Raw genomic sequence first — 24394 nt, forward strand, 5'->3', positions numbered from 1 at the left:
TTTTCTTTTTTTTCCCCCCATCTTTAGTAATGATGGATGAACTGAGCTTTCATTTACAGTTCAACTGGTTCAGATCCCTTTACCAAAGCTTTCCTCCCTGCAAAGGAAAGAAAACTATTTGAAATGTATTAATTTACTTGATGAACTGTGGGGTTGGGAAGAGCATAAATAATACTTTCATACCTGCATGGTCTCTGGAAGTGTTAGTGGGGATAAAACAGAATTATTAATGTGTTTGTTTTACTGAAATGGGTAGGATAATGTGCTTAATGAGCATATCTTTCAAATAAAGAGGAACCACATTTAGCCAGCCATTTTTCGACAGTGCCTGAAATATGCCTGAGACAATTTCTACTAATATCAAACTTATTCATACTGAATATAAAATATCCAGTCTGAAGTATTAAACATGCCCTCAGTGCTGGTAGTTTTCTTGTAAAATTAGAAATTATATCTAGGGTTCAGTGGACAGGGGAATATCATTAGTTTGCCTGTATTTTCTTTAACTCCTCTCTTCTTCTCAGAAGAAAAATGACAGCAGTCTTCTTCCTCTTTACTTCCCAGTGCAAGTCCCTATTTTTCCCCAAATTTTGCCCAAACTGTCTAATATTATAACCTTGGGTAATACAGAGCAGTTATTCCATCCTGAATATATATGTTTATCTAGCACACTGCAATGTAAAGTGGTGAAATAAATTTATTTTATACGCAGCTTTATGTATAGAGTAACTACATCTACATCAGGTAGGTTATTTCTCACTGTGTTCTCTGCCTTTCAGCTGGTAGTAGCTCTGTTCATGCTGGGGTACCTCTTTTATTTAGGTGTTTAGTTCATATGTTTCAAGCTAAACTGAGAATTTATATGTGGCTCTTAAAATTTGGTGCTTGTATTCACCATCTACACTTTAGGGTTTTTTTGGTTACTCTGCTCCACCCTGTTCTTCAGTAGTAAACTGTTTTCTACCAAACATTCCAATTTATGTAATGACTCATATTCCTGCTCCTGTGTTTTAAAAGAGTTTCCCAACCCATAAATTCTACTTACAAAGTTTACCAGTATTTTTGTAGCTTTTATTAATAAAGTCTTAAATAATTAATAAAGTATTTCCTTCACAAATTGAATTTCAGTCATTATAAAAAAAAGGGAGAGCAGAGGTTTTCTTCCACTTATTTGTAAAGAGACTTTTAAAGAAGTTCAATGATTTAATAATGTGGGGAGAACATGTGTGCATGTACACTCAGATAACTTCTTTTAAGAAATGTGATTAGGTTAAATTTTATTCTCAAGTGTCACGTTCTGTTTCATTACCAAATTACCTATCAAGAAACAAGGATTGGTAAAAAAAATCCACTACAATAACAATTTTTTGTTTATTTTAATTGTAATGATTGTCATTACAATACAAATGCTGTTAAATAATATAACAATGTGCACATTGTACCTGACCAAAATAAAACTTGTAAAAGAAGCCTAATGCAATGTAGAAAACTGCTGAAGTGGTTTCAGAGCCACAGGGAAAATTCAACTGATTTAAACTTCAGTGTTTTACAATAGTACTGTAATTTAGAAATTGCTAGAAAAGGTGGTGACTGTGGACACTATAACTTATTTTAATGACAAATACTATTTATAATAAGATGCCAATTATTTCAAATTGACTCAATTTCCCTGCAGGTCAGAGATAAGCAGCTACCCAACAACGGTGTACCATCTCATCACTTTTTTAATATTAATGTTGGATAACAAATTGTTAATTTCTTCATCAAGCAGTGATAAGTTTGTCTGAAGATTTATTTAAAAATTATGGGGCAGTAACTGGCAAAGGTGGACAGAACAGAGAGAATTTTCATTCTTGGGACATTTTCAGCTGTTGTCACTCAGGAGAGTTTCAGTCTGTTCTTTGCTTGTATCTGTTGCAGATTTATTCCATTAATTCTGTTATTGATAAGGATCTTACACCCTGTTTGAATGGTTGGGTTTTCTCTTATAATTTGTGTCTTTTCTATTCTCTAAATTCTTGAGGAATCTGGGCCATTGAATCCATCAGTGTTTTACCTCCTCATTAGTACTTTCTGAATGCCCTCCCAAGGAGGCTAAAATTTGCCCATGAATACTGTGCCTGCACAGGAGTAGTGTACCACTTAAATCCCATTTTAGTCTTATTTCAGGACTTCCCAATGTCCATGAGACATGGAGAATTATCCCAATACCTTCCAGAGCTCCTGGCAGGCAAGAAGGCTGGAGCAAGTTTCCCCATTCCCTGGAGCCTGGGTGTCAATTTATTTTTTTACTGTTCCTAGCAAAGCACAAAAAGTTGCTTGAGGGGAAAGAAACCTGCTGAGCCCTTTTGGGCCCTTCTGCTCACTGAAAGCCTGTGCTTTTCTCTTTACTACTTGATGTTTCACACACAGGTGGGTTTTTGTCAGCTTTTGTGCTGGAGCTTTAATCCACCTGGCTTCCTGCCAGTTGGTTTCCCTCTTGCTTGAGTGTTTTTGGCTTTTAGCTGCTGTCACAGGTGGCAGCTGCAGCGTGCAGCCAGAACAGCTGGCTGGGGCAGCAGGTGGCCAGGAGAATGCTTCACAGATGGTTGCCTTCCACAGGAAGATTGAATAACAGGGGGAAATGTCCTCCAGGATCTGAGGCAGCTGCTTGAAGGTGGTGCTGGGGAGCAGCACCATCGTCATGCAAGAGTGGGAGTGTTTGTAAATTCCAATAATCTGGTTTGCTTAGCTCAAGGAAAGGAAAAAGTCAGGTGAAAACCTTGCTGAAGACAAAATGTTCTTTTATAGCTTGCCCTCTAAGTCACTTTGGAGAACTTTCTCAGTTTTTGGCATTTCTGAACTGCAGGTTGACTGACAGGAGAAAAGGGAGTAGTCTTCTGTCTTTTCCAAGTCCACATCTTGTAGAAAAATAAGAATGTGAGATTAAAAAGGAACTTGGTGGAATTCAGCACACTGGAAACAATGTGAATCAGACTATTGATTTCATGGCCAGAACATTTTTTTTTTTTCCTATATATACAGAAAAAGAACTATAAGAAACAAAAAGAACAGCAATGTATAAAAGTTTAAAAATACCCCAGTTACATTTTCTGCTCTTGGGAGGTTTGTACCTCAATACCTTCTTCTCCAAAATCATTACCACTGCTTCATTCAGAACTCCAGCATTGAAACAATTGCCTCATATTTTCTGAAAGGAAATATATTTTTAACTGTCAGAACTGGTCTATGTTAACCATAATTTACTTAAAGTGTTTGAAAGAAGGAATAAATCAAGCAGATACTCACTTGTCCAACACTCTTAATTATCTGAACATTAAACAGATGACCATCCTCCAGATCTTTTTCTTCCTGCATCATCATATCCTTCTCTGACAGTCAGAAGTTATCGAGTGCTAATTATGAAATGAACTTCCCAAATAGCTGTGCAGAGCAGGCTGAAAACCCCAGCCCATTAAAATGACATGGACGTCAACACAAAAGATGCCTGTTCTTGTTTTTGCATTAATTTGGTCTTTTTTACTGAGCAGAATTTAAAAAAAAAAAAATATTATAACGTGTAACTTTGAACCTGTGTAGGAATAGCCAGTCCAAGGATATTTTTGATTCCCCTTAGTGGTGATTGTGAATTTCGTTGGAATTCAGAGAACTTGATGTGATCATTATGTTTTGGACTGCAGAGAACCTCAGCCATAGATCAAACCTTGGGATTCTAGTTCTGAAATCATAATTCTTTCTTGTTTATGTAACACCAATCATTTGGAGACCTTTTTTTGTTCTTTAGTTACTTACAGGTCTAGTAAATAACACCATTAGAGCATTATTTGTGTGAGATAATGATTCAGCCAACTTCTGTGCTGAGTGCTTCATTATTAGCAGTGTGGGCCTTGGGTTGTTGCTTTGTACAACAGACAGATAATTATTTTGTTTCCTAATTTAAAGACTTTCCATTTTCTCAGACTCCAATTTTAGAAAAAGATGATATCAAATGGAATACAGAGGTTGTTGTGAAGAAGTAACCACTGTTGTGTTTGACCTTTAGTGGTTACTGACTTTGTGAGAAAATGGTAGATATAAATCAACAAAACCATATCTTACATTTAATTAAACACATTTTAGATCTTAAGAAAAAAAAAAAACAGTAATTAGTAAAAGTATTTAGTATTTTAGGGTCACTTTTTGCTGTGTCTAAAGACAGAGGAGTGGACTGGCTTTGACCTCAGCTGGAATTGATAAAAGCAGGTGCCAACTGGAGGACTAGAGGACTGAGGGGCAAGACCCCATTTTAAACTTTCAAAATTCTAACAAAAAGAAAAATGAAAATAAAGTCCAAATAATTTTAAAAAATCAAATTGACAACATGACTAGGAAAGGTTAACAAAGAATCTAAGTATGGCATTTTAACTTTTAAAGTATGAAGAGGGAGTTAGTTTCTCCATGCTGTTGAAAATTGCAGCTTTTTAAAGAAAGAAATCTGCTTAAAAATTAATAAAGCACAAATTTATGCCTTTTTGTAATTTAGTGAATATGAGAAAATCTGGTGAGTCACTGACAAAGGATATAAATAACATAGTTTTGTGTGTGTCTGTTTTTAATTATTTTAATGATCCTTAGTAGAGTGAATGTGTTCCTGAATGTCCAGAAATTGAGGAAAGTTGGATGTTTTTCCAAATAAAAGGGAGGAGGTGAGGGACCCGGTGATCATGCATCAATGTGAACATGGAGTGAAGCATCATTAATTTTATTGGTGCAGGCAAATATTCAGCAGCACTAAATAAGTTACTAAACACAGAGATAACTCTGTGTGTGTCCCACCTTTGGAACAAAGGAAATTCCATGCCAAAAGTCATATTCAAGAAGGATTAACGTTGTCAAGTGAAGCATAAAAAGTCTGTAAATACCAGTTATTAGTTACTGTAATGAAAACACACACCACTGTGTATGTGCACAAGTGAGCCTACTTAGAACTGCAAAGATAAACTGGGAAAGGGAACAGAGTTCTGAAAAGCTTTAATTCTTTTAGCTCCTTCATGATTTATAAGGTAGCATTAAGGAAAAAGTTTTTCAGTACATTGTTTTTCCACACACGGCTTGTCTGATTTATTTTGCATTTGGCTCCTTTTGCAGTTAAAAATTCTGGAGCTGACAAATCTGGTTTTTCAGCTGTGCCAGAAAACTCCCCACCAAGCTTCAAGTCCTATCTGTCCCAACCCCTGCAGTAATGGAGCTGAACATGAAGGGTGGGTTTGCCTCTTGGATCTGCCCTATATAGGAGGGGCTGCACAGAGCCCTGTGGTGCTCTCGTGTCTCGTGATGGGCTGCAGTGACTCCTCTGGGTGGGCACAGAGGGACTCAGAGCAGGGTTCAGTGCAGGTGTCACAGCTTTCATCTCTTCCTTTCTTCCTTATTTTCCCATTAAAAAAATCTTTTATTGTTCCTTCTTTGAAAAGCAAAACAGGGAGCCAAAATCTTTGCTGATGGATACCTCATGTCATCTTCGCTTGTCCCAGAGGGACATCTGGGGATGTAAACCTGAGTAGTAATAAGTCAGGAAAAATTTTGAGAAAATGTTCATCTAGCCTTGTCACTTCCCATGGGTAATTTTCAGTCATGAATTTGTGGAATTATTTTGATTTTTTTTTTTTTATACTGTGAAAAGCTACTAGAAAAAGATGCCTGAATCTAATACTAGAACTAGTTTCTTTATATGAAAATTTTCTTTAGGCTAGGCCAATGCTGAAGGGCCAACCTCAATGATCTGAGATGTCCAAATCATAAATAACAGTAGCTGCAATTTAAGGATGATGCAGATTTCCCCAATTCTAATGATTTTAAAGAGACAAAGCCTGTTATAAAGTGAAGAGCATGGAGGGAATCTCCTGTGACTCTCAGCTGAGCAGCTGGTGCTGTTTCACTGGTGAAATGCTGCTTCTGCAGCTCAGGTGCTCCTGATTCTCAGTGCTCAGGCGAAATACTGGGAAACGATGCCTCACCACAAATTTTTTAGATGTTGTATCTAAAAAAATTTTAATTTAGTTGCGTTTCATGATTTCACTTTCAGGCTTTACATTTTGGGAATATTTGGAAGAAAACAATTACATTTCTTTCCTCTGTTTGAAACTTTTGTTTTGCTAGAAATGGCAATTACTGTACTCAAAATGAGTCTGCAGATGTTTCAAAATTGCATCACATTATATAAACATTTTATAAGTCTTGCTCTGTTATAGATCTTTTATTCTTTCCAGCTTAGCAAGTTTCATGTTTTAACTGTAGCTGTTTGAACCAATTTTTGACAAAACTTGTCTTGAGATACTTCAGAGCGTTGTTTTCAATCCGTTTTTCTTGGAACACAAAATTTTTGCCTCATGACTTGAATAAATGCAGTTCAGGCCCTGATTTCCTTGGACTGATATGTTTGCAGTACTCATTTATAGTTAGGCTGTTGGTCACAGCTGGGTCTGACAGGCTGGAGTTTTGTAAATCATTCCTATTTCTGAACACTGGCAGTGAGAACTTCAAGGAAAAATGTGAATAAACAGAGAGGCTTCAAGTGGTTACAGGACATGCAATGTAATGAGTTATTGGTAGGCTTAATGTTGCTGTCAGTTGTGTGATTTTTGTGGTTAATACTTCTAGGTTTAGTCATCACTCTCCACCAGAATGAAAACTGGGCCTTGGACCTTTGCCTAAATAACTGAAACATTAGAAGAAATAGAATAATGAATTAGACATTGTTGAATATGTTGCATCAGGGCATGATTTAGCAGAAAATTACTTTGTAATTTTTCCTCAGTTTTGGGTAATTTTTCTTAGGAAAGAATTCCCTAATGTAAACCCAAATATAATTATTAACACATTTTAAAATAAACAAATAAATAAACTAGAATAAAAGGTAATATTTTAGGGAAGGAGACAGGAAGGATTGATAAAAGGTCTTGTCAGGATAACGGTGCAGAATTACTATAATGGAATATTTTTAGGTGTTTGCAGATGATGAATATTTCAGGATTAAACTCATAAAGCCCTTGCTGTTCGAAAATGTTTCCCTGGATGTTAATTGCTTTCAGAATGCTCACCCATTCTCAGTGGTATATTAGTCTGTAATCAGAATGTCATTTGGATGGTAACCAAATCAAAAACCATTTGAGAGAGGACAGAAAGAGCTGTCAGATGGGTTGGTTTTGGCTCTTTTGCTTGAACAACACTGTTGGGGATGTTGTAATAACAATAACCTCCTTCTAAACAAAGAATTATTCAAGGGACCATTTTCTCACATTGTCTTCTTCAGTGTTTTCTTAGCAGAGAGTCCACCTGGTTGGAACTGATGATGTTGGACCCTTGAATTAAACACAAAGTGACCAGTAAATCTAAAAAGAATTAGCATTTCATCCAAATCTAAAACCTGTAAAATTCTTCCCAATGGGTCATACAAGCCATAGGGATCTCTGTCAAAAGACAGCTGAATTATCCTTTAGCTTTCTCTGTTTGTCAAATACACAGGATGGTGTTTGGTAAAGTTCAGCACATTATTTTTTGTTTCAGAAATAAAATCAGGCTACAAGAACTGAATTTTTTCTTCAAAAGGCCTTTATTCCTGTGTAAAGGCATTCAGAGATAAGTTATCACAATATTGCATCAATGGTGGGTGGCTGACAGAGTAATGCAAGGCAGCAAGGAATTTTTCACTGACTTTTTTTTGAAATGTTCATCAAAAAGTCATAGCTTTTCAGAGAAACATGGAGCTCAGCTGGAAACATTCAGATGGCATGTCAAAAGGTCCTAATTCTTCTGCTTGTCACTGCAGATGGCAAAGCAGAGACTTGTGGCTGTGGTGACCCAGTGAGTGCCACGTTGAGCTGTTTTTTGAAAAATTTGCCTTCCCCTCTCCATTGCTATAAACCATCCATCCATTCTAAGGCAAGTCCCCAGCATGCTTCCAGCTCAGCTTAGAGGAGGGGCAATGCACATTTTCAGACAATCCCTAACGCAAAGTTTGTTATTTCAGGTACGTCTCTGTCTCTGTTAGGTTGGACGTGACATACACACACGTGATCGGGGTCTAAAAAGAAAAAAGTTTTTATTCTGTGTGTTCTCCAGCTTATATAGTCTTAACAAAGGGTGATCTTAAGTCATTAACTGCATCACAATAACTTATTATATTCACTGGTGCAAATCAATTAGCCTCAATATAACTGGCAAAAGTTTTACAGAAATTTAATAAGGCACGTATACACATCTGCTTATGCACATAGTCTAGCTTACAAAAATTTTCATTTATCTTTTCTAATTTTTTTCCATGCTGACGGCCTTGTCTTCTTCCTTAATATGGATACACTCAAAAATCACCAATTGTTATTTCTTCTATTAACTCAGGTTTGCTTGCAGGCCAGCTGTCAAGCCCCTCCATACTTTTCCCCCTTTTTGTATTTGAGCAACAAACACAGCTGACAAGGATTTTTGCAGGGCCTGGTGCAAAAATCCAAGCAGACCAGGGAGATACAAGGCAATACTTACTATTACCAACAGAATTAACAATCCAGTCTTCAACAAGGCCTTAAGCCACCCAGTGATGCCCCAGCTCTTGAAAAAACTATTCAGCCATCCCCATCCATCATCCACTTGTAATTTCAAGTTTCTCTCTTTCAAGTTTCTCTTTCCCTCTCTTGGTGTTCATTTTGGTTGCCTTATTTCTTAGCTTGAAAACACACCAATCTTTTAGGCATAGCAGTTTTTGAAGTACCATTTCAAAAATGGTATCTCACCTCTGCAGTGTGTTGCCTGGCTGCTGTTCACTGCTGGCTCTTACTTGAGGGAAAACCTTATGTTAGGGAAAAAAATTTAAAAAGAAGTTTTAAAAAAAACTGTTAGGAAGTGGAGCATGTGGGTTTTAAGTGGCATAAACTGCTGGCAGCATATATATGGGAAATTATTTGTTTGTAAATTTGATCAAAGCCTCAGTGCTGGAGTAGCTATTGTTTTTCATTTGTCTATCTTTCAAGAGCTAGTACAAATTACCTCCACTGAAAATTTTAAATGGTGAATACAAATTTGTTCATATTCATTCCATTTTTTCTACTCAGGTTTTTTTCAGGTTCACGATTGTTTTGGTTTTGTATTATGGAAGTGATGTTTTAGGAGAGGCTGTTGGTGGTTTTTTTCATGTTTGATAAAAAGAACTAATTGGTGATGGTTTGGGGAGTTGATGGTTTGTTGAACTTTTAGAAAGTTGTATGAATATATAATTTTTTTGTGAAAAACACACGTTAAAGACAAAAAATCCTTTTTTTAGCTGGTAAAGAGGTAACAAGGGCTGGGTCTTGGTGGGCAGTAGAAAAATAACATTCTGGCTGAGTGCTTGCTGGATCAAAAGTGGTGGCAAGCTGTGCAAGCACAGCACAGCTCTAGAGTGGTGAGAGTTCTGTTGATGTGGAAATAATACCATTATCTTTTGGCAGTATTAGAGGTGGTATAAGGATTGCAATAATATAGCATAACAATAGAAGTTATTGTTACTCGAATAGAGAAACACTGGCAGATACACAGGTGGATGATCCTTTCAAACCAGCACCTTCCCTCTTTCACAAAATGAGATTTCCTTCCTTATCTAATAAGTGGTTTGTAGAGTTCAAACCGTTGGATGTAAAGGGTGACTCTTAAATACTTCAGTGTAAAGAAGCAAAGCCACCTTCAACATATCTCTCCATAAAATCCTGTTTTATGCTTCTTACACTTGATTTTTCTAGCTTGTGTAGAAAGGCTTATATCCAAGTAGATTAAAAAAATATATATTTTTTTTCCCCTTACATAAGTGCTCAGTTTTCATGTTCAGCCTCCCCTAGCAAGTGTTCACAGTCTGTCATCCAGTGAAATTAAAATTACTGTTCCCCCAAGGCCTCCTTCCACTTCATTCCCAAGATTCATCTAGATTCCCATGGAAGTGGGTAGAGGATGTAATGTGCAAAGTAGCATGATTCTGGCAGTGGAAGGCTTGAAGCTGGGAATTCCCTCCACCTGCTCTGAAAACACCTCTATCTATTCTGCTTTGAGATCCCAAATCTTCTCCCAGGAACAGAAGCCTGAGCAGTGTTCACTGGTTTAGGAAAGGAGGGAGTTGCCACAATATTCCCAGTATTTGCAGCAAAGTGTGGCACTGATTGAAGCGACAGAAAATATGTTTTATAAATAAAATAGGCTGGCAAAGGAGCAAAGAGTAATCACTGAGGGAATAAAGGATAGCAAGCAAAATATTTTTATAGGAGGAAGGATGCAGAAAAGCAAGAGGAAAGCAGATATAAGTTCAACTGTAAATTGCATAGATCTGCTGTGTTCTAATAATACTTTTTACCAGCAGTTAAGTTTAGATTCAGATGAGGTCCCAAGAGACCTGGGAGATCTAGAATGAGTTCCATAATAAAGCATTATTCCCAAGTATAACCTGGGAAATGGCTGGCTACTCTACCCTTCCTCTAGAGTGTAATTTTGATTCCTACATTGCTATATGTTCCCTTAAAGACCCTTGTGCCTGGAAATGTAATCTCTCTGTGCTTCTGTCTCAGTCTCTAAGTCACTGATTCTAGAAAACAGGCATCAAGTGTCCTTTTGGAAGAGCCTCTGGAGACTCCTGCTTGATTGCTTCCTACAAATCCTGAGGCTGACAGAGCTTTGTCTGACATAACTTCCCTGAGAACTTGAAGGGCTAGGAGCCAAAGAGTGGTAAATATTCAGCTGTTCCTTCAGAGGATGCAGCTCTCACATTTTATGTACTGCAAACTCATGAGAGAATTTTGTCCAGGCAGGGCCATGGGCAAACCCCCAATCTCCTATTTTATACACAAGGGTGCTTCCGCCAGACATGGTCTAGTAGTGTAAAGGGTAATGTGGATTCTTTGTTCCTACCCTAAAATTAATCTGTATCACAGAAATTTTTGAAATATTTGCTGTTCCTGTGACAGCTGGGCCCTGGCTTGATGTGCTTGCCAGAAATTGCCCTCCAGTTTCTGTGGTTGATGGGACAGAGCTGAGTGACACTTGGAACAGAAAAGTGACAGAACTTAGGAAAGCAGCTTCTGGCACTCTTATTCGTGTTCCTGGCCAAATGACACGCCTGCCTGTCGCTGGGTCATGTCTTTTGAAACTCCTCTTGTTCTGGGAACCCATCATCATCATCATAGGGTAAAGATGCATCACTGTTCCCTCTGCCATCCCAGGAGCTCTCCCAGTCTGCTGCCGAGGACAGGTCCTCTGAACACCCCATCCAATATCAGAGCTAGCCCTGATTAGAGCAGGGGCCAGACCAGGGGACATGCAGAAGTCCATGCTGACATCAGTGACCCCTTTCTGTGCATTGCAAAGGAATCCTGGGACTGTCTTTGCTTCTTTACTCATTCTTTCAATCCTGGAGCCAACAGGACACTCCTTAGTGAGGGTGCTCTTACCTGTGGGAAATGCATTTGTAGAGAATTTTCAGAGCCTGACAGTTTACATAGAATGTATCTGTATGTAAACCTTGAGATAAGAAATGCTGACTTAGAAATGCCATGGAATAAGACAGACATTGTTGAGAGAGAAATGGAGGTGGAAAAAAGTTTCAAAGGATGGTTTTGTAAATAACACTGGATGCTTTGGAGAAGTAGAACTGTGAAAGATGCATTGTGGTAGGACCCACGAGGGGTAATTTTGGGTGATTGGCTTTAAGGCATTGACAGCATAGTGTGGCAAAAGTTGATAAACCAAGCAGCTCTTATAATGTATTGTAATTAAGAAGTAGTTTCTGATTGTGATGGTCTGAATTATAACATTTGTATTGTCTCACCCTTCACAAGAGGCTGAAATAGAATAAAAGTTTTTAAAATGGCTCTCAGTTGCCCCGTCTCTGGGTCAGAAAAGGACTCAATCCAACACTTACCTTTGGGAGGATTGAGAATGTTGAGTGTTTTCCAAAAAAAGCAGTTTTGTAGTAGGTGCCATCTCCTGGTGGAGGCTTTCACCAAAAACTTTCTGTAGAGTTCCACACAGGTGGTGTTCAGCTGAGTCAGTGTCATGGTGAAACCCACAGGACAGGAATTTTTATATTACAATAACAATAGGCACAGAAATAGGGATGTGCTCTTTCTTCTGTAGCATCTGAAGGAACCAAGCCTGAAGGCAAACTGAACAAATCCAAAATTATTTAAAAGAAAAAAAAAATGCTAGAGGGGTTGAGTCCAACACTGCTTAAATGGAGAGTTTTTCCTTTTGTTCTTTCATTTGTTTCATTTGAGAGTGCTATCGTTTGTTTCAGTCAGTCCTTTTACAAATATATAATGGAAAATATGAAAAAAAGTTGTTAAAATGAATATCTTTAAGAGAAATTACCTGATTATTCCATTCTACCCACATCACCGGCCACATGCTTGCATATAAACTTTCTGCAGGAAGGCAGAAAACATAGCATTCAATGATGATATTATTTGAAAGATAGCTTTATAAAATGCCATAAGTTACAAGTGACAGCAAATGCTCTTTAGAATAAGAAACCAGTAGTTTTCAATTAGTGTTAAATAAGAAATTATGTCAGCTGATATTAAATAGGTATAAATGTCTGGATTAGTACAAAATTATCTGATGTCTGGAAAAAAAATTAATTTACTGAATTGAAATTAATCAGGCTCATTAGCTGTAGTGTGGCAGCTGCCATCTTGGCTAATGAAGAAAGGACTGAGCAGGGATTTCCACAGTCAAATTCATTGGCTTGGATTAACTGAAAGAACAGTCCCTCACCATGAGTGTTGTAACGCATTATGCATTTTTAACTCAAGTAAGGCCTTGGTTGTGCTTCAGCAAGGGAAGTGGAGCTCTGTCTGGGAAAAAAAGGCTCTGCCATTTGCAATAATTATCCTGTGAGCACTGGGCATGGGGAAGGTCACACAGTAAACAAGATTTTCACATTTCTGTAGCATTTCCTTTATTGAGTATGGTATTAAAAGTCAGTATTTATCCTTCTAAACCTGCTCCACAATGTCATACATTGGGTGTGATGATTTCTATCAGGAAAAGCACTTTAATTTAATTAAACTTGTCACTTTTGAGTGGCTCACACAGCCCTCAGATCCCATTTGTGGATAGGGCAGTTTGTCAAAGTGGCCACAGTGGCAAATATTCCTGACCCGTCAGTGCCTTGTTGTGCGTGTCATTCACGGAGATATTGCTTGGTCATGGAAATGGAGCCTCGTTCAATGGATGCCCCATTTTTAATCTTTTTGGCATCAATTCAAAGCTGACACATGCTGTCTTCAGCTGTTGCCCAGCTTTGTTATTAGGAGTTTTCAGACTAGCAATTTAAAGGTGATTTAAACAATAATTTGCCTGGCTCAGCCCTGGCTGCCACCCCATGTGTATTGCTGGTAGGAAAAACATGGCATTTACCCATATTAATTTTTGGCATGCACAGATTTCTGGTCTGTCAGCAGAGTGCCCCTTTTGATGAAGTGTGGCTGATTGAGGGCTCTTCGCAGGGCACAGCTATGGCAGGAGAGCAGAGGAAAGATGAGAGCTCTGCTTCTCAGTCCAGCTGAATCCTCACAAGGACTGAGCACAAGGACAGCACTCGGGGTGAGAAAGATGCCAAGAGCAGAGCCAGGGAGCTTCAAAGTCCCAGGAGCATCCTGTGTCAGCTGGCTGATCTATATTTATTCTGCCCATGCTGTGACTGCCCCTGGAGAGCTTGCTCCACTCTTTACCTGACTCAGGACATATGGGAATATGACATCTGCTTGCTGCAATAATACTTCCACAAATGTGATTGTGAATCTTGGAACCACACCTGGACTTTTTATCACAACAACTGAATCTTAATTCTGTTTTCTTATGAGAAAAAAAAAAAAAAATCTGCCTGGAGCTGTTATTTTCTCCCATGATTGAAAGATGCTGGTGAGATGGGTTCCCACATGGGAAGGAGGTGGCAATGTTATTAAAAAGACCTATTTGCCCTGGCATTTACCTCTGGCATAAGAGCAGCTTAGAAACAAGCACAGCATTCTGTGGAGAGCCTGTGAGAAATAAATCTCTCCTCTTTTGACAAAGAAAACAGAAGCGCAGAGAAATATAATAATTTTGCCAAGGTTACCTATCAAGTAAAATTCGGGATAGATGTTCATTCTTACATCTGCCTTAAATTCTTCTGTCATGAAAATCTATGGATTTTAACCCCAAGGTTAAAATTCAGTTTGATCTGCAGAGGCTGATGTGAGATTTCCTTGGTAAAAGCTTAAGAAGCAACATCATCTTGCTTAGGGGTTCATTAAAAGGGATTTTACTTTATTCTAAAGTTTATTCAGATCTGGTCCCACAGCTGAACATGTCTCAGCAGAGCTGAGATGGACTTTTAGACCTAGATGAAACTCGGTGTCAACTCCCAGCAATGAAAGAGCAACAAGGTGTCTCTAGTGAGATTAATTTCAGCAAGCCTCTGCAAAGCAAGCCAACCCAATTTCATGTAAGTCTCTGCCTCATTTTCCTACTGTGCCTGCCCTCCAGCTCTTCTGTTTTCCATGGTAACTAGGCCAGCTGTCGACTGGGAAAATACCCTGGGGCCATCTAAAAAAGAAGGCTTTTCTCTTACTAATATCTTACAGCAAGCTTTCCTTGGTACACGAGCTTAACTTCAAATTCCCACTTCTCTATTTACAAAGCCAATATTTGAGGGCAATAAAGCAGTGAAATGGAAGGAAAATAAGAACCAGACCAGTATTTAAAAAGGAGAAATCTAAAGTTATTTCTATCTCTGCTCTGCTCTCCTACCTTTGCAAGATGTACTATTGATATGTGTAACATGGAGCAAAAAATTAATAGAGGCCAAGAAAAAAGGAAGAAAAATAAAAACAGAGAGGAAGAAATAAAGCTAGCCTAGAAAAGGTATGAAGATAAAATCTTCTTCTTTACCATGTTAATGCTTGTTCTTTCCTGTCACCATCTTTCATGGTCACCTCTCTTTTAATTAAATTAAAACCTGGTAGTTATCATCCTACTTGAAAATGATTGCAGAGTAGCCTTAAGCATAAGGAGAGCTGTAATGTGAGATTTCTCCCTTAAAGGACTCAGCATCATGAAATGATGAAAAAGTGTGATTTGGACTCCAAAGACTCCCCCACTGAAAACTCTGATTTTCTCTCTGCTATTCTCTGAGAACAAATGGGTTATTTTTGAAGCCTAAGGGACTGCGTGTCCTCATGATGCCTCTTTGAGGGTTGTCTCCAGTCATTCTCTTGACAAAGTCACCCAGGTAGAGGCACAGAGCTGGCACAGCACGGTGATCCCAGGGTCTGATCCTGCATCCTTTGTTGCTGTGCAGCATTGAGCTGCCACACAGCAAATTGTCACAAAAAGGAGGCTCAACATCTCGCTCTGTCAGATATGAGAGGTCTTGTAATCACACTGAGCTACCAGCATTGCTGAAACATTTACAGCAGTTCCTGCTGGGGCTCATGTTTCCTCCCTGTTCCTGTTAGGCACTGATTTGAATAAAGTTCCCTTTGATAGATATTGGGAAAATAAGATAAGCTGGTCTGCTAGCTTACAGCAGTGATGAAAGCAAAGATCCAGAAGACAGACATGTCAGGAAATAATGTGGAATCAGTTCTTGCTGTATCTGTGCTACCTGTGCTTAAAACACTGTGGCTCTATAGACAGGCTCTTCCAGAAAGGTAGAAGGGATGCTGCCTTAAAAGAAACATTAACTCCCCATGTGTTTGAAACATATCAAATCTCAGACATCCTTCTGCTGCTGTTGGCATCTGAGCACCTTTTCTCTAAAAAATCTGAGACTCTACTTGAAAGAGAGCAGCTTTGAATGTAGATATTGTTGAACAAAGCAAATTCTTGTAACTGAATGCAGAGCAAATAGGAAAATGAGCAGCTCTGCAGAGCAAGTCCTTTTAAATGTCATAATATTTGAAAAACCATGTCAGTGTCTTATCCTATTTCCCCACCCCTCCTAAACCAAACTCTTCCTTTCCTGTGCCCAGAGTCATTAAAAAAAAAAGCAATCTGAAAACTCTAGGATTATAAGTAAAGATCTGGCTCAGAATATATGAATATAGTCTGGAACTCTCCTGTTATGAGCATCCTTAATGACCTTGTAGAAAGACAATTTCAGTTTTCTCCCTGAAGCTATTTCTGTGTTAGTATATTAATGTCATGGTGTAACCCCAGATGGCAAGCAAGCCCCACACAGCCATTGACTCAGTGTTCCCTGCAGTGGGATGGGGCAGAGAATAAGGAAAGTGATGAAATCCCTGGACTGAGATATAGACATTTGAACAGGTAAAGGAAAAACTGTTGCACAGGAGCAGCATGGAACAAGGAATTCATTGATCACATCCGTGGGCAGGCAGGTGTTCAGTGACTCTTCCAAAGTTTCACATTGGTGACTTGGGAAGACAAACACCAACACCCCAAATTTTCCCCCTTCCTCCTTCTTCCCTTTTGTACTTGCAGGGTTTCCCAGATGGAGGAAGGAATGATGAATCTGACTTCATGTTTTCAGAAGGCTATTTTATTATTTTATAAAACTATATTATATTAAAGAATACTAAACCCTTCTAAAGACTACAGAAAGGATTCTTACAGAAGGCTAAAAAGATAATAATGAAATCTCGTGACTCTTTCCAGAGCCTTGACACAGCTTGGCACAGATTGGTCAAAAAGTCAAAATAATTCACATGAAACCAATGAAACAATCACCTGTTGGATAAACAATCTCCAAACACATTCTAAAGCAGCAAAATACAGGAGAAGCAAATCAGATAATTATTGTTTTCATTTTTCTTTGAGGTTTCTCAGCTTCCCAGGAGCAAAATCTTGGGCAAAGGGATATTTCAGAAAGTGTGAATGTGACACTTCCCCATCTTTGTTTGCTGAGCATGATCCATATGGTCTGGTACATCCCTTGGTCACTTGGGGTCAGCTGTCCTGGCTTTCCAACTTTTTGTGCACCCCCTGCCCACTCACTTGTGGGTTAGGGTGAGGAGCAGGAAAGGCCTTGGCTCTTCAAACACTGCTCAGCAATAACTAAAACTGAATTATCAACTGTTTCCAGCACAAATCCAAAACACAGCCTCATACCACCTACTGGGAAGATAGTAAGTTCTACCCCAGATAAAACAAGCACTACTTAAAAAAAATAGCCAACAAACAAAGTAAAGTTACCAAAGTACTGTGGTGTAACTCTGCATTTAATTCTGCATTTTTGTGTACATTTGGATTGCCCAGCACATGCAGAGCCATTCAGAATTAGTTCTGTGTCTTACATTGTGTTTTATAGTGTCATGAGGGATTTTTTTTTTGTTCAGCTGTGAAGCTAATGGGAACCACAGATGCTATCCAAAGCCATTTTGATAGACATAAACTACCCAAACAATAGGCAGTTGAAGAAAAAACATTTTCAGTTTCTCCTCAGTGTATTGCTGTGATAACTGTGGCCTAAATTCAAAAACAGTACAAAGCTTTGCAAGTCCATTGGCTCTCATGGACTGCTTCATCTGAATTAATTTTGCATTTTATTTATGTAGTTTGAAAGAAGAAGAGCTTAGTCACCTCCTGTATTCAATTAATTGCTGGCATATTGGACAGCATCCCAATAAAGCCATTGGGTCTGCTTATTTTAGTGGTGATTATCCCATCTAATCCCATTCCCTGCTCACTCCCAGTGCAGCTCCCCACTGGGAAGAACACAACAATTTCTGTTATGCCTGGAATGAATGGTGCATTTCAGTTCCTCTGCATGAATTTACTCTGAACTCTCACAGTGACAGATTGTTGGAGAATTTCAGGCTGTGCTGATGCTGGTGTAAGATACTGCATGAAATTCTGACAACAATACGTCATTTGTTCTGAGGAGAAAATCTGCAGCTTTGGAAAAAGCACAGACAGGGACACAGTCATGTGAAGAAGGCACTGGCAAAAATGGAACCAGACTTTTCAAAATTCATGCCAGACTTAAATGCCAAGTTTCTTGTTGAATGGAAAATAATACTGTCCAATTGATAATGTTCATGAAGATATTAAACACAGTGCTTTTGTTAAACAAAATTCTTTTTTTCTTATTTCCAAATGCAGTTTTTGGAGAGGAGATTTAATCACTCTCTTTAAAGAGGCATATTAATATTTTTTTATTAATACTCAAAACCAGTCAGACCAACAGTTGCAAGTCTGAGCTTAAGTCACCTTCAGTATTTAATGAGACTTTGGTGTGAAAGCTTTTATTTCTGTAGCTTTGGATTGATGTTTTATTGGGGTGGCATCTTTGGTGGACCATACTCAGAGATTCTTAAGTTATCTAAGGTCAGTACTGCTGTACACAAACTGCCACTAAATTTTGTTGTGTTGGTGTTCTGCTGGAGGTTTTGGGTTTTTTTTTCTTTTTTTTTGGGATAGTGTGTTAATGAATTTCAGCTTTCAGATCCTACCCAATGAAGAGGAACAGACTAGAAAAAGACACACTTTGCAAACAGTTTTTTAATTTTACTTTTTTTACCAGCTGGAGCAGAAACAGACAGACACTGTTAGGACTGCTTTTTACTGGATGATTCTTGTAGCACTTTCACTGATGTGATCATATCCATTCAACAAATTGGAGAAGACCTTTTGGGGGTGATTGTTTCTTGCTTAAACCTTAGACCAAGCAGCTTCTATCTCTGCTAGTGATACCTGTGCTTTTCACATTATACTTTCAATTAATTCTTGATACAGTTCACTTTCAAGGTTCATTTCATTTCTATTTCACTTTCAATCTCTTTCTCCTCCAGACAACAGTGGTTTTATCTGGGATTCATTTTCTTAATGCAAAGTGTGTGTAGCTAGCTATATTACATATCAAACAAAACATTTTTCTGCCAGGCAACCTCAGCAGGGTTTGGCACCTTCCCTGCATAGCAGAGCATGGCCTTTGTTTTCACTGATCTGGTAATTTTTTTGTGAGTCAGCAGGACATGCATTCCACAGTTCAGGCATTCAGTGGGAGTGGGAGGAGCTGCCTCGATTCAATCTACTGAATCAAGTGATTTGTCTGAATGCAGATTGTATTGTGGTGTTCATAAAGAACTTTAGGAAGTTAGAAAATAATGGCAGTGTTGTGTTTCTCAAGCCTAACCCCCATGCTTTATATGTCTGCAACTATATTTTGTTGTCAAAGGGAGATCAACATGGTAGACTTTTGTTCTATGCTATAAAAAAATTAGAAAAACAAAAGCAAATTAATCCCATGGTAGGTTAAAACAAAATTTCACTTTAAGCAGAGTTATTTTCTGTTCAAGAGTAATGCTTTGAAAAATGAGTCTATAAAAGCAGCTCTGTTTTATGAGAAGCAGCATGTGGAACTGGCTGCAGGTTTCTCATGTGAGAGAACTGAAAAGCCAAAAGTGGACAGGTGCTTCAAGCAGCTGAACAGCTGCTGTTTCTTCATCTTGGAGACTTATTGGTGACAGAGATTCAGAGAAATAGAATTTCTCTGAAATATTCATAGGAAATGTACCACACTTCACTCAGTCTACTCAAGAAACGTAAACTTTCATTCTCTTCTTGTTCTAGACTAGAAATAAAGATGAAAGATCAGCAGATGAAGCAGAGCTTTGCCTTTTGTGCCTCTCACTTCCTGCTGGCTTTGTTCTTGGTCAAAAAAAGGGAGACCAAAAGGAAGTTCAGTCTTTATCCTTCCAGTCAAGTTCATGTCCTTGCTGTGTGTTTCTGTAAATCCATGGAAAATGCTGGGTGCTCCAGTCTCTTGGGAGAATTGCAATTTCTCTTCCATCCTTCTTGCACAGTAACGTCTGCCTCATTGACTTTGCTCCCCATTTTCCCCTGCAGAAACTGTATTGTTCTTCACATGACAGGTGTTTTGTGCTTGTCACCTGTTAGTTTGTTTTTATGTTTGTTATTTTGTCATCTGCCATGTCCCAGTAGTTCCACCCAGAATGGTGCTGTTGTTTCTATTTCCCTTTCTTTGATTTGTAGTACATAAATTACCCCTTTCTAGAGTTTGGGACTGGTCGTCCAGTGCACTACTAGGGAGATAAAAAAACAGAGAGGTTTTGCAACTGAGTAATTAATTAATAGCAGAAGTTTGGGACTGGTTCTCAAGTGTACTACTGGGGAGATAAAAAACCAAAGAGAGGTTTTAATTGCAACTGAGTAATTAATTAATAGCTGCAGTTTCCCACTCATCCTCATGACCTGTCACAGGGTAGATGGAGCCCTTAATCTTCAGCTGTACATTTCTGTCATCTCTGTCATCCATGTGTCTCTGGGGAACTTTCACTGAGACTTGAAGAGTTGCAAAGCCTGAGTGAAGTCCTATAGCCAAGCCAGCCCTGTTCTCCTGTTTAGGAATGCAAACAGTAAAATATTTTCTTCAAGGAGCAAAAAATGGAAACAATTAAAAGCTTCAGGCGTAGTGCCACAGCACCATGGCACAATAAAGCACAAAGGACAGATTAGGAGTTTTGCAGGATGTCTAAGGATAATTAAGACAGATGGCAAGCTCAGACACAGAAGCTGTACAGTGGTAGAGAAGTGTTTTGTGTGCTAATCTTTGATATGAGGGGCTGCAGAGAATAATTTTAAAGCAATTATTGCCATAATGAGCAGCAGTCTTGTACCATTGTTTTCTTCTTCTGTTATCTGTCCTGCCTCCAACTCGGCAAAACAGAAAACAAACAAGAAATGCACCATCAGAACAAGGTCAAGTTTACCAAAGATGGAGAAAAAACCAGAAGGTACCTCAGCACTCACAGCCCTAAGACACCTTGTTTTCATGGTTTGTCTCTGAATTCATAAAACCTTTTGCAGAGTGTAGAGAGTGTGTGCTGGTAGGCACCACTTTTGTGTAATAAATCCCAGAAAAGCACTTGGCAACAAATTAACCAGGGTCACTCTCCTGATATTATGTCCAAATAACCCAGTCAAACTGCCCTGCTCCTTTGTAACAGGTAGGGGCTAAACCTGCAGCAAAACACTTCAAATCTTGCCCTTTTCTTCTTGAGGTTGGAGGTTTTTTTGGTACCAGGTGGTTTGACAGGCTACCTGTGAGCTCATCTGTCCTGTCACGCATCTCTCCCAGTTCACCCTGCTCCCCTTTCTGAGGAGACAAGGAACAGATGTTCAAGCAGCAGCATTGTCTGAGCCACCTCGTTCCTTCATTTGTCTGCCAAATCCTACTCAGGGAGCAGACTGTGTCAGCTTCCCTGTCTTCCAGCACCACCGAGGGAAATGAGGCCAGCTCACCTGCTTTTCCACCAGGACCCTTCCTTCCATCCAATCTCCTTCCTTTTTTTTTAAACTTAATTACTCTTTTCTCTATATCTGCTAGGTTAAGCCCTGGTTTTTCTTCTCCGACACAGCAGCCTGACTCAATTCCACCTTCCTTTCCTCCCAGTGGCAAAAATCTCCCAGCCCTCTTGCATTTCTAGGTGCAGGGAACACACACACAGCCCTGCAGCTATGTGTGCCAGAAAATGGGGCTGGAGGCTCCTTGCAGGCATGAGCAGGTGTGTGCAGAGAGGAGGAGCAGCTGCTTGCAGAAGGCAGAGGCATCTTTGAAGGCACCCCTGTTACCTGAATTACTCCATTTCCAGATTTCAGGTCAGCTTCCTTCTGTACTATTTCACAAAAGTGACCTGAGACATTGAGTGTGTCTAAGTTCACCAGGGCTTGCTAAGAATGAGGGTGTTTATCCCAAATCACAGAACCTGGAGGCTAAGGAAGCCTCTCTGTTCTGAGGAGCCAGATGCTCCATGCAGGCCTGGCATAAAGCCAGGCTTTTGTACTGAGTTCTGTCTTGCAGAATCCTCTGAAAATTATCAGGAAAAAACAACTTCACACGCTTCTTTACTGGCACCCTTGGGTTTTAAACCATCCCAGTTTTGTCTTCCTCTGTCACAGCTAGGCATCCTGTTCTAACTTGAAAATTTCATTTGTCTTGAGCACTTCTCCATCTCATAGCTTGAGAAGCTGCAGATTTTCCTATCTCTGCTGAGTTCTCACCATGGCAGGGTGAAGATGTGTGTGCCAGCAAGCTGAGGGGACAGAACTGCAACAACATATTTGTTCATTTGTTGGACAAACATTTCAGGAAAGCCTACAATGAGTCTTCACATCAAAAGCTGTCCTGTGCATGTTCTTTGGGACCACTTTTATAGAATGAATGTAAAAGTCACAGCCAGTAAGTAAAAATTATTTTGCAAAAGGAGGTCTGCAGGCTTTTAGGAGCACACCTGCACATACATCCTCTGTCTTCATGTACACCTTATGCATAAGCTCTCTGAATCTGGCCTATACTCCTTTCTCAGAAAGGAAAAAGAAATTGTTATATCATATGTGTGTATAAGCTTATTTTCTGTAAACACTCAGCCACAAGATTAATGAAAACATGGATCTTCCATGTTGATCTGTGTTATGCAGGGAGTATCTCTGTTTAAAATAGTGAACTGTTTTGGTTTTGCTATTTTGCTTGCTCTATGTGAAGTCCTAAGCCTTTCATTTCAGGGAAATAAAAGCTTGTTTAGTGCTCTCTGTATCTGAGAGGATTAAAGGACATCTCAAACATGAAGAGGTAGCCTTTATGGATTCCCTAAATATGTACTACTGAAAATGGAGTAGGGGAAGGAATATGATTTAGATACTCAGGAGCTGATTGCAGTGCAAGCCTTAGTGCAGACAAGGCTCTGGACCAGCATTTCAAAACAGGTATCACAGTGATAGTTTAGGTGCATTTGTATTTGCAGGACAGAAATGAAAAAGTTCAATCTGACTGTGTGCCAAGAAAAATGCACTTTTTGGCTCCACTGGGACTGAGCTGGGCTTTGCTTTGACAGACTAAAATTCCTGCCCACGTGACAATTTGGACTGTACCAGTGGTGCTTTTATTTAAAGGATAATCACCAATCCTTTATTTAAAGGATAATCACCAAGCCTCTTCCTGCCTTCCTGTTGAAGTGGACTGAGTGTGTTTTTATTTTAAATAGCCTTGTTTGCCTACAGCTGAGCTAAAAGGCAGAGTGTGATGCAGTGCCCTAAACACAGGTTATTTTAGACAGCGCAGGGAATCTGAGACATCTGCATGGCAGTGGCACACAGGAGATGTTGCCTCCAGGGGACCCATGCCCTTCCAAGGCAGCAGCTGGGGGAAGTGGATTTCCTAGGATATCTAAAATGGCATGAGCTATTGACATTTAAGCAGGTGAATCCCATCCTGTGGAATCTTGGGCTTACTCTGATGGAAATAGGAGGGAATATGTTTGCCCACTGCCATGTGTGCAGTGTTCCTCTGTTTGTGAAAGGTTCAGGGTAAGAACACAGCAGCCTCTGTGGGCTCAGATTTGCCTTCCACCAGGCACTGCAATGCCAACTTGTATTTCCTTCAAATCTAAAAAGTAATTATTTGTTTCTACTAGTCTACAGTGAGAAAAAAAAAAAGTAATTTCTGACTTCTCCAGAGAGTGTTGATGATAAACTTCTCATATTGCTTCCCTTTCATGTCTAGGCATTTCTGATAGAAACACCACTCATTCTTTAAAGATTTTCAAATCCTCAGATGTTCAGAGGTTTTGTGCAACTGGAAAAAATATCACCTACTGATTTCTGAAAACAAGTAGGTGATATTGTTCTGCCTTAAATTATACCGGAAAAGAGGACCTAGAAAAATCATTGCTTCATGAAAGGTCCCTCATCACCAAAAGAGGCATGTGCTGCAGTAGCAATACTTTAATGCCTTATATATGATTATTATTATTATAATATGTCATATATATCATATTATAGATTATATAGATTATATATATATCAGATTTTAACAATACTGTAATGCTTTATATATGACTATTATATGTCATATTTATCATATTATATATGATATTTGAAGGAGTCAAAGTGTCTGTAGAATTATTGTTTTTCCTAAATAATTCCCTTAAATATCAGTGCTTCATATAATTTCTTGTTTTTTGTGATGTGACATATTCATATGTCACATATTAATTTGTGTGATGGGCTTTGAAAGTCAAGAGCTTCTCTGATTTCTGTCCTGTGAAAAATGGTATTAATTTCTTATGTCAGGGAAAGTGCATTAAGATTCAGACATTTATAAGGAATTTAAGGTTTGAGGTGTTCTCAAGGGTGAAGCTGTAAGCGGGAGAGTTCACACAAAAGCAAAGAGCAGTTCCCCAGTCCTTCAGGCAGAGGGAAATCCCAGGATGTTAACAACAGTACAGAGCTGGTGGTTCCATCTGCACTTCCAAAAATAAATCACACATTGTACAGAACCTCTGGCCTGCAGAAGGAAAAAATGTCCCAATGATCAATTTGATTTTAAAAAACCCCTAAACTCCCCAGTTTTCCTGACCCAAATAAATGTGTAATTAGAGAAGAC

General features: G+C 39.0%; 1 protein-coding gene across 1 annotated transcript in view; it reads left to right on the plus strand.

Annotated features, from left to right (window-relative positions):
- The window catches only part of PIK3C2G (phosphatidylinositol-4-phosphate 3-kinase catalytic subunit type 2 gamma), a 242715-nt gene that overhangs the window by 138091 nt on the left and 80230 nt on the right, over positions 1 to 24394 (plus strand). The gene's annotated exons all lie outside the window — the stretch shown is intronic.

This window comes from Ammospiza nelsoni, chromosome 5 (genome assembly GCF_027579445.1).
Source record: "Ammospiza nelsoni isolate bAmmNel1 chromosome 5, bAmmNel1.pri, whole genome shotgun sequence".
NCBI classification, from domain to species: Eukaryota; Metazoa; Chordata; class Aves; order Passeriformes; family Passerellidae; genus Ammospiza; species Ammospiza nelsoni.